The sequence below is a fragment of the Grammomys surdaster genome, unplaced genomic scaffold, assembly GCF_004785775.1.
Source record: "Grammomys surdaster isolate TR1022 unplaced genomic scaffold, NIH_TR_1.0 137, whole genome shotgun sequence".
Lineage (NCBI taxonomy): Eukaryota > Metazoa > Chordata > Mammalia > Rodentia > Muridae > Grammomys > Grammomys surdaster.
In genome coordinates this window covers 6,820,586-6,834,958 of record NW_021604595.1, presented here as the reverse complement: position 1 = coordinate 6,834,958, position 14,373 = coordinate 6,820,586, and positions in this window count along the sequence as shown.

The window sequence follows — 14,373 nt, the reverse complement described above, 5'->3', positions numbered from 1 at the left end:
GAACTTCAATGACAGTTGTTTTGCAATGACACCTGGGTAGACTGGGGAAGGAGCAGCATGAAAGAGGAATATCTGTGTATCTGTGTGCATCTGTGTGTGTTTGCATGCTTCTTTGTGTGTCTGTGTGAAGGAAAGGGTTGTCTTAATTAGGGTTTTATTGATGCAAAGAGGCACCATGACCATAGCAACTCTTATAAAGGAAAACATTGGGGATGGCTTACAATTCAGAGTTTTAGTCTATTATTTTCACGGCGGGAAGCATGGTGACATGTAGGCAGACATGATACTGAAGTAGCTGAGAGTACTACATCTGAACCTGCAGGCAGCAGGAAGAGTGACAGAACCACTAGACCTGGCTTGAGCTTGAGAGATCTCAAACCCCACCCTGTAATGATGCACTTCCTCCAACAAGGCCTCACCTCCAATAATGCCACTTCCTATGAGTCTGTGGGGGCATTCAGACCACTTCATTCAGATCACCACAGCGGTTGTCAACTGTAGAGAAGGGCTTCATCTCCTGAGGTACTTTATCTTTCATATCAGAGCCTTCTCACTGACAAGAAACAGTTCTCATCCAGACAGTGCTTTTGTATAATGCAAAAACAGAATGCACCTCACATTCAAGGACCATAGAGTCTCAGATACACTAGCCTATGGGACAAGGTGGGGTAAAGGATTGCAAACGGTCAATCTCTGATTCCTAGCACTAGTTTTGGGAGTCTAACAATTTTCCTTTATGGCTTTTATAAAGAATAACAAACCAAGGCCCCAGTGGACAGATAAATCAAATGGGCCATTGTCAGAATGCCCACTGGGGGCTTGCTGGAAAAGATGGCTCAGCAGTTAAGAGTGCTTACTCTGGTTCAAGGGATCAAATGCCCTCTTCTGGACTCCATGGGCATCCACATACACACTGGCATTTACATGCATGCATGAGTACACACACACACACACACACACACACACACACACACTGAATGAAAGAAAGAGAGAGAGAGAGAGAGAGAGAGAGAGAGAGAGAGAGAGAGAGAGAAGCCTGTTAGTGTTATAAGTCTGGAATGTTCTATCCTCTAGTTTTGCTCTATTAATGACACTTTGCTCTCCTCCCTCAGCCAGGCAGCTGGTCCTCAAGGGTCCTGATTAGGCAATGGAATGTATTTGATGACTGCCCCCTTCGAGTTGGTGCTTAATTGAAAAGGGAAGGCACCTGTAGACATTTCACCCCAGTCCTTTAAAACTGGTGGCATCAACCCCAGAACTGTTTCTTGGTCTTAATCTTTAGACATTCAAACAACTCCTCAAATATCCCCTATTCAAAATTGTTTTAAACCGCTCCACACAAAGCAGCTTTCTACTCTTGCCCTGTCTAATTTTCTTCATCCCCATTATTAAGAATTATTTATTTTTTAAGTTTTAGTATTCTTTTACCATAATTACTCCTCTGAATCAAAATGAAAAAACAAGACTTTGTCCCATCTCTCATACCAGGTCAGCTGGCTAGGGTCCTCTGGGTTTGGGGACCTGAGCATCGCTGTTGTTTAAAGTTCCCAGCTGGCAGCAGCTTGCTGACCTATAGCAGAGCTGGATACAGAATTACCTGAAGGAAGTTTTGAAACACTGATACCAGGGAGCCCTCTCCTGGGACTCAGGGTCACCTGCTCTCCTGAGGACCTTCTTGTTTGTAAGATCCTTGTGTGAGCCTGCTGTATAGCCAGGGCTGAGATCTCTGGCCTGCAGCTACCTCAATTAGGTTGGTCCAAGCTAGTGAACTTGCCTCTCCCACATCTCGGAGCTTCTGAAGTCTTTACTGTTGGCAATGATAGTGTGAAACAGGGTGAGGAGAGCCTACACTTCTTCTGCTATTACAATTTGCACGTGAATTAAGCCTGGGACCACCTTAAGCTATTTTGTGCAAATTCCCTTCTGGGCTCTTCTTCTTTGGGAAGTTACCTCAGAGGACTGCTAGTGGTTGTCAGCAAGTACAGAGACAGGCAAAGTGGTAGAACAGCAGCAGATTAACCAAAATCCTTCATCAGAATCATTGTTTCCGTTTTCAGAATTCCAGAGAACTTTCCCATCTGGCTCCTACCGCATCCACTTGTCGGGTATTTATCTACTGTGCAGTTGGAGAGTGGCCTTGAACAAGCCCAGCACGCAGAGTTCTCTCATAGCAGTTATTCACGATGTTAAAAGGAAGATTCCTTAGACCAAGTCAATCCAGTAGAGGTTGTCTGAGTACCAGAAAGCAACTCATGAAAGCGGGCAGTTCCCCAGACCAAGCCAGAACAAAAAAGCTCCTTTGAAAGCTCCTGCCAATGATGCAATTGGACAGTGTTTACAGAAAAACAGAACACAGAAAATGACTGCATCGGCTACAGCGGGATCACCCACTAATCGACAGCTTTAACTACAGCTTAATCAGTTAACTGGCTGCAGAGCATTTTGCAGCCAGCCAATGCACATGTACTAAGATTAAACTTTACTGACTTGTTCTGTTGGGCTGAACACAGGTGTTCAGTCCAAGATCAAGGCTGTCTATAAATAGTGTTCAATAGGGAGGACTAAGGGACCTAGTGGGGTGGGGGTGGGGGTGGGGGTGGGGGTGAGGCTCCTGTATTGAGTGCTCAGTTTTCAGTTTGGTGAGGCTGTTTGCAGAGCCAGTGGAGCATAGGTACTGCAAGGAGGTAATAGGAGGAGCCCTGTAGGTTATAGGCTGACCCCTAGTCCTGGCTGCTCGCTGCTTTCTGGTCTGTTAAGAGGTGAACAGCCCACGACATCCTATATCAAATGGAGTCACTCCACCACGCCTGCTCTACAATGGACCAAAGTCCAGGAACTCAAACTTTCAACTTCCTTAACTTCTCTGTTAGGAGAAATCTTGGTCACAGTGATGCAGAAACTACTGATCCGGGGTAGAGTTCCTATGTGTCAATCACCTGAACTACCACAAAGTAGACGACAGGGCTAGCTTCAAAGCCAGGAGTCTATGGAACCAAAGTTGTCTGTTATTCCCCTGGATTGAGCTGTCATCATACTGACATAGGCTGATCATCATCAATGCTTAGAATTGGAAACTTGTGGATGTTGGAAGAATAAATTCATTAATATTCCTGTAGCAGCACAGAAATCTGTACACCAAAGGGGACAAAGTCACACATCGGGCTTTTGTCAGTTCACTTCAAGATGTATGGTCAGGTTTAAGGTTTTGGGATTTGGCAGTTGCAGGCAATTGCAGATTATAGGCATGAGCCTCAAGGAAGAGATCCTATCTATATATTAGAAAAAATGTAATAGACACGTGTGCTGGGTAGTTTGCATCAATCTGACACAAGCTAAAGTCATGTGAAAGGAGGGAGCCTCAATTAAGAAGATGCTTCCATAAGACTGAGCTGTAGGCAAACCTGTAAGGCATGTCTTAATTAGTGATCAAAGGAGAAGAATCAGTCCATGGAGAGTGGTGTCATCCCTGGGCTGCTGGTCCTGGGTTCTATAAGAAAACAGGTTGAACAAGCCATGGGGAGAAAGTCAATAAGCAGCACCCTCCATGGCCTCAGCATCAGCTCCTGCCTCTAAAATCCTGCCCTGCCTGTGTTACTATCCTGGCTTCCTTCTGTGATGGACTATGCTTTGGAAGTGTAAGCTGAATAAACCCTTTCCTCCCCAACTTGCTTTTGACTGTGATGTTTCATCATAGCAATAGTAACCCTAACTAAGACAAGGAAATACCTCCCGGACATTCTGCAAAGCCCTGTATGCAAGTGACCTCACAAGAAGCTTTCAGGACCACAGTCTTTCATGATAAGGGCTGCCATAGCCCTTGATCTAAAATCAGAAAACTGAGGCATGAATGGGTTAAATAACTTGCACAAAGTCCCATGGCTAGGCCACTTACTTGTTCAATCTTAGTTTCAGTCAAAAAGCATACAAATGGTCTTAGTGGAAGCCTGTCATCTCAGATACCCAGGAAGCAGAAGATGAGGCAGGAGGATCGCCAATTCGAAGGTAGCCTTGATCACAGAGCAAGACCTTGTGACAAAATAAAATTGTTTTAAAGAGCTGGAGATGTAACTCAGGGTAGAGGCCTTGCTTTTATGTGCAAAGCTCTGGGTTCATTACCTGGTATGGAAGTAAGGTTGAGAGCATGTATCTGGCGTGTGTGTGTGTATCTGGCGTGTGTGTGTGTGTGTGTGTGTGTGTGTGTTTTACTGGATGGTAGACTATTTCTAGAATGACTATTGAACACCTGACTTTGGTCTTCAAGTCTTAGCTTTATAACTTTAAATCTTTCCTGGGTTATAAAAGTCACATGTACCTTTCCCTTTCATTGTTTGTCTTAGATCAGCAACAACCAAGCCACACAAACAGTTGAAAGTTCACCCTACGAGCCACTGTTCGACGTCTGTGGAGGGTGATGAGGAGTGCTTGTGGTTCAGTCATGTATTTGCTGTTTGCTGAACACCTACGAAACACTGTCACTTTACCAAAGCTAGACACACTCCTAACAAAGCGAAACACAATGTGTGAAGTTCTGCCAATGTAGTAAGTAGGGACTGGAGACATGGCTCTGAGGTCAAGAGCACCTGCTGCTCTTGAAGAGGACTTGCCATTGGATGATGCTCACAACCACCTGTAACTCCAGTCCCAGGGAATCTGATGCCACTTCTAACCTCCTCAGACAGAAGGCCTGCACACGGTGCACAGACATCCATATAGGCAAAACGTCCATACATGAAAACAAAATGATAAAATAAAATAGAATAAAATAAAAGCAATCCTGCAGAAGTGAAGGTGGGCTACTGGGGACAGGCTTTTTCCTTAGCCATGAGAGAACTTGGCATGAGCAGTGTGCTTTGCCTTCAGCATAATTAACTCAGCTTCCTCCTGACCAATAACCTTCGCTCTCCCAGAGTGATCTGATAACATTCCCAGAAGCAGTTTCCTACTATTGTGCCTGATGTTTTCGAAATGAGCTCAGACTCTCACACACATTATCAAAGAAGCATCTCAATTCGTGCCTTTACCGAGGGAGAAAAGTGTTGAAATCACATCTGTTCAGAATTCTAGAACTATGAGCTTTGCGCAGTCTTTCATTTTGCTCCTCATTAGAACTTAAAACTGTTATGTAAAACATAAAGAAAATATTGGCTACTATGCTGCTTTTCTTCCTTTCGTTTCCTGAATTTTATTATTTCAGAAAATTAGAAAAAAGATTAATTGATTTCCATAAGTGTGTTCTTTAAAGATTCGTTGTAGTCTGAAGAGTGATTTTATACTGCTTAGGTATGGGTAATGTCCCATACCTAAAACTTAAGGAGAAGAACAGTTTCTCTACAGATGCGTAGTCTTTTGTGTAGAGAGAGATTGAGATAGGGTTTCTCTGTGAGGCTCTGGCTGTTCTGGAACCCTCTCTATAGACCAGATAGACCTCAAACTCAGAGAGCCTGCTATTGTTGCCTCCCCCCAAGTGCTGGGGCTAAGGGTGTGCACCACCACACCCGGCTCAGAAATGTAGTCTTAATGTCAACCTGGAACACATATATTTTTTCACGTTTGAGATACTGGCAGTGAATTCCTGGGCCTTGCACACCAAGGTCTACCACTGAAGTATGCTCTCTCAGCCCTTAAATTAATTCTCATACAGATAATGATAACACCCATCTGCTGGATTGGCTTGCCCTAAAATATGATGTTTTCTTCTTCACCAAGCTTCCTCTGGTATTTAATAGGATCCAACTTTCCCTGACTTTGGAAACTACAGCCTCTCACTCTAAAGCAAGCAATCTTGGAAATAACCTTCGGAGAAAAGCAACTTGGGAAGACACAGGTGATCCAGTGCTCAGACTTAAATCTGAAGGTTTCCTCACCTCACTCATTCTTCATCTCTGTTCTTTGATTCATACCAGATGCCATTCCTGATTCTACAAACACATTGGTAGACAGACAGATATGGTCTGTACGTGAGAGGTTTTCAGAGGTCTGTGTGTCTCCGTATCACTTAGAAGATTCGATGAAACCAAGGTGTCACCTCCAGAAAGCCCCATCCGTGAATCTGCACAGACTGTTTCCAGGTGACGACAGAGCTGCTGATCTGAGAATTCTGCCTCAAGAGCCGGTTGTCTAAGGAGACTTCAGGACAGCAACAGATGGTGTTTTGACTTGTCCTGTATGCTTAACCTCAGCTGTGGGGATAGAGAATGTTTACCTAGCCAGTGTCCCAAGACTTTAATATCGTTGGAACTGAACTACAGGGAAGACCAATCATTTCTTTTTACATCGTGAGAATTAAATCTACATCCTGACATGTGTGAATGCGTGCATGTGTGTGTGTGTGTGTGTTATGAGTCTGCATATTTGCATGTATCCTCTTATGGACAAGTATGGGTATGTGCACACTTGTGTGCCTATGTGTTTTTGGAGACCAGAGGTCAACTCATTCCTCATATATGTGCTTTTTGAGACAGAATCTCTCACTGGCTTTGAACTTACCATGTAGGCTTGGCTGATCTGCCTGTCTCTGTCTCCTCAGTGCTGGGATTACAAACAACAGGCTTTTTACATGAGTACTCTCAGGTCCTCATGCTTGGGAAGCATGCTGGGAAGGTCCACACGGTGGAAGGAGAGAGCCAACTCCTGTGGGTTATCCTCTGACCTCCACATGTATGCCATGATGCACATGTACCCATACAGATACAAGTAAATGCCCAAATGTAAATTTTTTGTTTTAAAGATTTTACTCCCTATTTTATATTTTACCTATCAACATTTTAGAGGTTTTGCTCTTTCTGTTGTAGTTGAGTAATTTTGAGTGAGTTTTATTCTGTTTGTTGTGAGACATCTGACCTCACTCCTTTGCCTCTAGTGGTCCAGTTACCATATCTGGAACCCTGTGTTGAAACAACTACTGAATTGGAAACTTCTGGATTCTTTGGAATGTCAGCTGTGTCAGATAGTGTTTTGCTGAAGCAGACACAGGGTGAAAGGATGTTTTGCTAAAGCAAACATGTGAAAGTATTTGTGATGAAGGATTCTTCAATAATGACACACATGTATTGGGCCACCTTAGATTGTGTAATTGAGCTGTTTGTCGGGACTCCATAAAGAGAAACACACCAAAAAACTTCTCGTGAGGTTCCTGTGGCTCCTTGCCACTTCCTCAGACTCAGGCCGATGTGCAGAGTGATGTCAGCTGGTACATATTCACCTGGAGTTTTACTAAGACAGACTCATGTGCTGAGGCAAGACCCATGGAGGACACATGATGTTTGGAGGGAGTATAAATAGGACAGTGCTGGTGGCTGGGCTTGGCTTGCTGGTAGAGCTAGCTGTGCAATGCTTGTTGGTCTCAGATTCTTCACTGATCTTTGCTTCATTGAGAGAGGCACGGCAGAGAACTTCTGCTGGCATTCCTGGCAATCCAAACCCCTCCTGCTGACTCATGCTGAGTCAGCAGACCTGGCTGTCTTTGCTAGGTCATACCACTGCTACTGATCTCCTGATTCGTGCTCTCTATACCGACACTACCAAAATGGATTGCTGGTGTATCTGTTAAGTGTTTGAGAGTGGATGGAGCTGCCACTGCTGACCTGTGAGCTGAACTGATTTCCTAACAACGCAGATAAGAGTTGCTCCAAAGAACCATTTTTAAACAGGTCCACTTCCCCCATATTCTAATAACCTTTCTTTTCTACTAGCACTGGTGGGTGGTGGGCTAGAAGGGAGGTTAGAGTGTTTAAGAACCATTACTAAAATTAGGTTGAGAAAAATCTAAAGTTACACTCTACTCTTCCCACCCATGCACAATCATTTGAATGACTGCAACATTTTCATTAAATGTGACCATAGACATATGAGTTTCTTTCTTGACACTCAGTTCTATTCCACTGATCTATGTCTGTCCTTGAGTCAGACTGTCTGGTACCATTTGTGCTTGAACATTGGCACAGTGTTTCACTAACTGGATTTTGATCTGATGTTAAAATTCAGAAAGTTTACAGATTGAACACATGTCTCATGCCACCAGTCCCCCCCCCTCCCGACAGCAATAATGGACCAAGTTTCCTATTCAAGTCTGAGCATCAGGTAAATCACAAATAATACCCCTAACATTGCCATGGAGAATTTTCCTGAATCTCAGGCTTAGCTGGGACATTCTGTCTTTCTCTATCCCCACAAGACCTTTGGCAATGTCTGGAGACTTTTGTGGTTGTCACAAGTTGGATATACTGCTGAGCTCTGGTGGGGAGGGGCCAGGGATCTGCTGAGCACAGGCAGACCCTCCCAACAAAAAACCCAACCAGGCCACCAGGTCTTGCCTTTCAGCTTCTCTAAAGAATAAATCTTTAGTCTCCCACCTGACACTTGGGGGCTAAGGGCAGGGCACTGGCGTCTACATTTTAAAGCTCAGCATGGCTTATTTTCCATGGTCACAGCAAATACTGCAATATATTTTTTTCCCTTCTTCGTTTCCTTCAATACCAAATAAGCATTCTAAGGAAATGCCGACCAAGATAAGATAGCATTGACACGAAGCTGAAGGACTGAAAGGCCAGCCTGCCTATGGCCCTGGAGCCTTCTTTTCCTGGTAAATCCCACAGTCAGAACTAGCCTCACCAACAAATGCTGGAAAGACTGGGTGTGGACTGAGGTTGGTTTGCCTGTCACCTTCAGGCCAGGAGGGCCACCCTCTTCTCATGAACGGAGCCTTTCTTTTCTCTGCAGGGATGAAAGCAAATAGCCTGAGGTGGGGACCGTATGGCACTGCCCTTAATCAAACAACTTCGAAATGAACAGGAGAGGAAGGAAGCCCATGGGTGGGGGAGGTCCTGAATGCTTTCTGCCTAGGAGATGGGTATGAACTCATGGGAGGTTATTTGAGGATATTCATCCCAAGCTCAATTCACAGTTGTCTTTAGAGTGAATACCAGAATGTTAGAAATCAGGGATAATAATGGCTTCATTTGTGCCCTGACTGGTTCCTGTTTCCACCCTGTGTAGATCTCTGTGCCACACATGTGTTTATGTGAAGACAGAATGAACACATACTGTGATCCACCCAATCTGGAGACTTTGATGTTCCCAGGGGAAGATTTACTAGCAGACTCCCATCCCCCCACCCTCATAGTTTACTTATTTTTAATAAGACATACAAAAACACAAAGGAACCAAATCTCTGTTGACTTAAAAATAGACACTGGGTTTGGGGTGGAGGTGGTAAGAATAAAAATCTATTTGAACATTCATTAAGAAAGCAAAATAAATCGGGCTTTGGCTATACGAAAGCTTTGCTTTCATGGAACGAAATTTCTCTGACTTGCTGCAGGAAAGAACACAAGAAAGGGAAGCTGCACAGAACGGTACACACTGGGAAAGCCTGCTTGGGAGTCATGTGGTCCAGCATGGCCTAGGTGGGGGATGTGGAGGAGAGGGTGGGCATAGTTTCTTCTCTGTAATCAGGAATCACCAGATTTGCTGTCAAATAACTTCTGTAGTTTCTATACAAACTTCAGTGGCCATCTGGGGTCTGTCTTTTATCTTTGGAGAGTGTTGTAAAGAAGACGATGTTGTTAAAACTAGTATGTCTCGTGAACTACCATGAAGCGTTGTGTGTGTTCACCACATCTGTCCCCGAGAACCCAGTTCTGTGCCCAGCCCTGGTTTTTTTCTAGCTCTCTGTCTTCATTTCAGTCTGTAACATATCAGGGAGCTGTTAAGCACTCTTCTTATTGCTGTGACCAGATATCTGTGAAGAACAGTCTTAAGAGATGACTTAGCTTGTGATGAAGGGCACCATCCATCATGACAGAGAAGGCAAAGCTGCAGGAGACTGCACACACAGGCCTGCTCAGACCTCCACAGACCAGGAATTAGAGAGCGGACAGGAAGTAGGGCTGGACTACAAAGTTCTAAGACCTATCCTTCTCCACCCCCGAGTGACCCATTTATTCCAGTGAGGTTCAAAAATTCCTTGACCTCACCAAACAGCACCACCAACTGGGAAAACAAATGTTCAAGCCCACGAGCCTGTGGGAGATAATTCACATTCAAACTGTGTGTGTGGTGGTGGTGGTGAGGTGGGGCAGGGGTGGGAGAGGGATGGGGTGGTAATGCTAAACAATCATGTCCGTAACTTCTTCTACTTCCTGTGGACAGGCCTAGGGACACTCTGTGGACACACCCAGAGACAGTTCTGGGGCAAGGCTGACAGAAAGATTGAATCTTTTCTGTCCCAGCTTAGAGACTGAGGACCAGGATCCTTTAGAAGCAAGATATAGGAAGAAGATACAATAGTTTAAAGGAAAATTAAAAAGCAAGAGAAGATTGTCAGCCCATTTCAGTTGGAGTGAGAAAACCTAACCAGTTCTAGTCAAAGATTTCAGACATCAACGTTGATCAGGAATTATTTGTTGAGAGTCCACCGTGTGGGCAAATGTTAAACAAAGAAAAAGATCGTCCCCTGTGGATAGTGCCTTGCTGTTCTGTCTTCACTGAGCATGATACAAAAGAAAGTGAATTTTCATGGCAGGCTAAGGGCTTCAAATGAGCCGCAACAAAGGATTTGTACTTATTTATTTATTTATTACCTTCTATAATGAGAGCTGTTAGATGCTGGGCAGGCTTGCCAAAAGATCAGGGAGCCAGGGACATGCAGAGGCTGGCTCATACCCAGCGGTTCTGTGTGGATATAGACCTGTGGCTCACAGCAACCAGTTGTTCAAATAAATCTGGGGCTGAGATGGCCATATGTCATCTCTCTGCATGTGTTACTTTAAACCTGGAACTGCACTGGGAAACCTCTTGGAAATGTCGAAAACAGTTCACCCAGAGAAAAGAAAACGAATGCCTGACCCTCAGATGAGAAACATCACAAGAGATGTTCAGTTTCTTTAGTAAGTGCTTTCAGATGAATGAAATATTCTACTGGATACCGATATAAAAGGGAAAATCAAGTTCAGACTAGTCTACCAGTTGTTGACTTTTTTGTTTTAATCAAGTAAACATTTGAAGACAACCAGGTCTTTTCTTTTTCTTTTCTTTTTTTCTTTTTCTGAGACTGGATCTTTCTGCGTAACCCTGGCTGGCCTGGAATTCACTCTTAGACCAGGCTGGCCATGAACTCAGAGATCTGCCTGCCTCTGCCTCCAAGTGCAGGGATTAAAAGTGTGAGTCACCAGTGTCTGGTGATAATCAGGTTATTACTGTGACTCTAAATGCACACAATGGTTTTATTCCACTTGTGCATATCATCATCATCATCACCACCACCACAACCATCATCATCGTCGTCATCATTTTACACACACACACACACACACACACACACACACACACACACATAGACACACAATTAAAATGAAATAAAAATACATCGCTGGAAGATCAGCAAGATGACAGTGTATAAATGTGCTTTCCACAAGCCGGATGACCTGAATTCAATCATGTGGAGAAAAACAACTGCCATGGGTTATCCTCTGATCCCACTCCCCACACACACACATAAAGAAATAAATGTAAAAAAAAGTTAATAAGAAAAAAATGCATGAACGGGAATGTTGGTGGAAGGGGAACAGAAAGGGGGGATAGAGAGATCTCTGCCATAGGCCTCAGGTGCTAACTGATGACATTCTTAACCTTTAAGTTGGCAAAAGCTAGTGGTCTGTTCATAAATCATCAGATGATTTACCAAATAGTCTCAGGGATGATAAGATAGTCCAGGATGATTGACTCTGGACCTGCAACGTTTCAGCTCTCCACAGTCGCAGAAGATGTAATCCGTCCATCAGCCTTGTGGAATCTTTCATATCGTTGTGTCATCCCCAGTCCCCCCACCCCCGCATCCCTCAGGAACCTCAGTCTATAAATGTAATAATTTAAGGATAGAGGGCAAACATACCTAATGGTGGGCAAGCTTAGCTCAAGATCCCAGGGCACGTGTTTAAGGTTAAAATGATGGACAGGAATGTCTTTGCACATGCTCAGCTTCCAGCATGAAGTTTTAGCTGACAGTATAGTAAGGCATACTTCGAAGGTGCATTAGAAGAGACATTTGCCCCAATGGTGCCTGGCGCACTTCGTGGTCAACAACTCTATATGGAAAGCCTCCTGAACACAACTGTAGCAATTCCAACTTCCTTTTAAAGAAAAATCTAAATCGCCAAATGATTTCTCCTAAAGATGTTCATTGTACGGTTGTCAGCCATAAACCATAAATGAAAGGAGTTAAACGAGAGCTCAAATGTTGCTCAGACCTCCATGTAGGTGAATGAGTTTAAGTGTGATATAGTGCCTCAGACAGCAGTTAAAATTCTGTTTCTGCAGAGTTCTGAACCAGGAAAGGCCATGTTCGGTAGTGTCATAGTTACTGTGCCATTGCTGTGAAGAGACACCATGGCCAAGGCAACTCTTATAAAAGAAAGCATTAAATGGGGCCTTGATTGCAGTTTTAGAGAGTTAGTTCATGATCATCACGTCAGGAAGCAGACAAGTATGGAGCTGGAGGGAGTTATTGAGAGCTTTACATACTAATCCACAGCAGTGAGCAGAGAGAGAGAGAAAGAGAGAGAGAGAGAGAGAGAGAGAGAGAGAGAGAGAGAGAGAGAGAGAGAGGCTTTTAAGCCTGCCCCCATTAACACACCTCCCACAATAAAGCCACACCACCTCCAATAAGGCCACCCCTCCTAATCCTTCTCAAACAGTTCCACTAACTGGGGACTAAGCATTCAATCATATGACCCTATGGGGATCGTTCTCATTCAAACCACCACAAATAGTAACTGGAAAAAGTATAGACCCTGGCATGTGACTGGCTAGCTTTGTGACTGGCCAAAGCCTCAGCTTCTCAGTTATAAACTGGAAGTACTGATGGCATCTTCACAGTGAGTTGTTAGGTCACTAAGTAAAGCAATACACACAAAGCGTATAGCATTGTTTCTGTGAACAGCCACTGCTCAGCAATCAACAACTGGAGGGGAAATAAAGAGAATACAGGAGGTTAAGCTCCGGAACTTTACTATTTTTGAGGGGTATTCTTTTCTTTTAAAAAATCTCCTACTTCAGTTTATCCCTTCCTGTATGTACACACACACACACACACACACACACACACACACACACACACTACATACAGTAAAAAAAAAAAATATTTTTTTGAGACAGCATATGGTGGTTTGAATGAGAATGGCCCCTATTGGCTCCTATGTTTGAATGTTTGGTCCCCAGTTAGTGGAACTGTTTGGGAAGGATTAGGAGGTGTGGCCTTGTTGGAAAAGGTGTGTCACTGGGAATGGGCTTTGAGGTTTCAAAAGCTCATACTAGGCTCAGTCTCTCTGTCTTTCTCTCTTTCTGTCTCTCTGCTGCTGCTGCTGCTCCTGCTGCTGCTGCTGCTGCTGCTGCTCCTGCTGCTGCTGCTGCTGCTGCTGCTCCTGCTGCTGCTGCTGCTGCTGCTGCTCCTGCTGCTGCTGCTGCTGCTGCTTAGTCATGGTGTTTCTTCATAGCAAGAGAATAATAACTAAAACATATGGCCTCTCTATGAAGCTCTGATTGGCCTGGAATTCCATATGTAGATAAGGTTGATTTTAATCTCATACAGATCCACCAGCTTCTGCCTCTGGAGTTGGTGAGATTAAAGGTGTATTGTGGGAGTCAGAAAGCCATGTGACTCAGGGAGCCAATCCAGAAAAGAGTGAGGTCAAGACTTGTCCAAACCCTGAAAATCTTGTCCTAAGACCAGTCTGAGTAAGACTGTTTTCTCCCTTGCTCTGGCTCTGCATGTCCCAGGGCACATAGAACATATGACTCTCCACCTCTGTCACCCTTGAGGAACTCATGTAGCTTGGTGGCCAAATTACAGGTTTAAATTCCTCTCTCCATATAAGGACATGTCCAGCAAACACCTGGAATTCCTCTTCATGCAAATGAAGCATTCCCAGCATCTCAGTACCAGCCAATAATGCACACTCAACCCAGAAACCCCTACACACTCCCCAATAAAAGAGAGCTGTTTCACTGAAAACCATCCCTGAGAAAGCTGTGTCTCCTGGCACTCATGCTGCCCGAGATCCTAGGCCCCACTGGCCCTGCTACACTTCATTCCTTCAAGTTCAGCCAAGACACCCTGAGGGCAGAAGCAGAGCCAGGCTGGCAGTCAATGCCACCATTCCTGACAGGGTTTATTTTATTTTTATTTTTCCGTACAGGGTCTTATGTAGGCCAACTAACTTGGGGAACACAGCTCACAGCATGGGAGAAACAAGAGAGACACAGCCTCAACAAGGTGGCAGATGAAAAACCACCTCTGAAGAATATTCTCTGACCTCCACATTTGTGCCTGCACACACACACACACACACACACACACACACACACACACACACACAC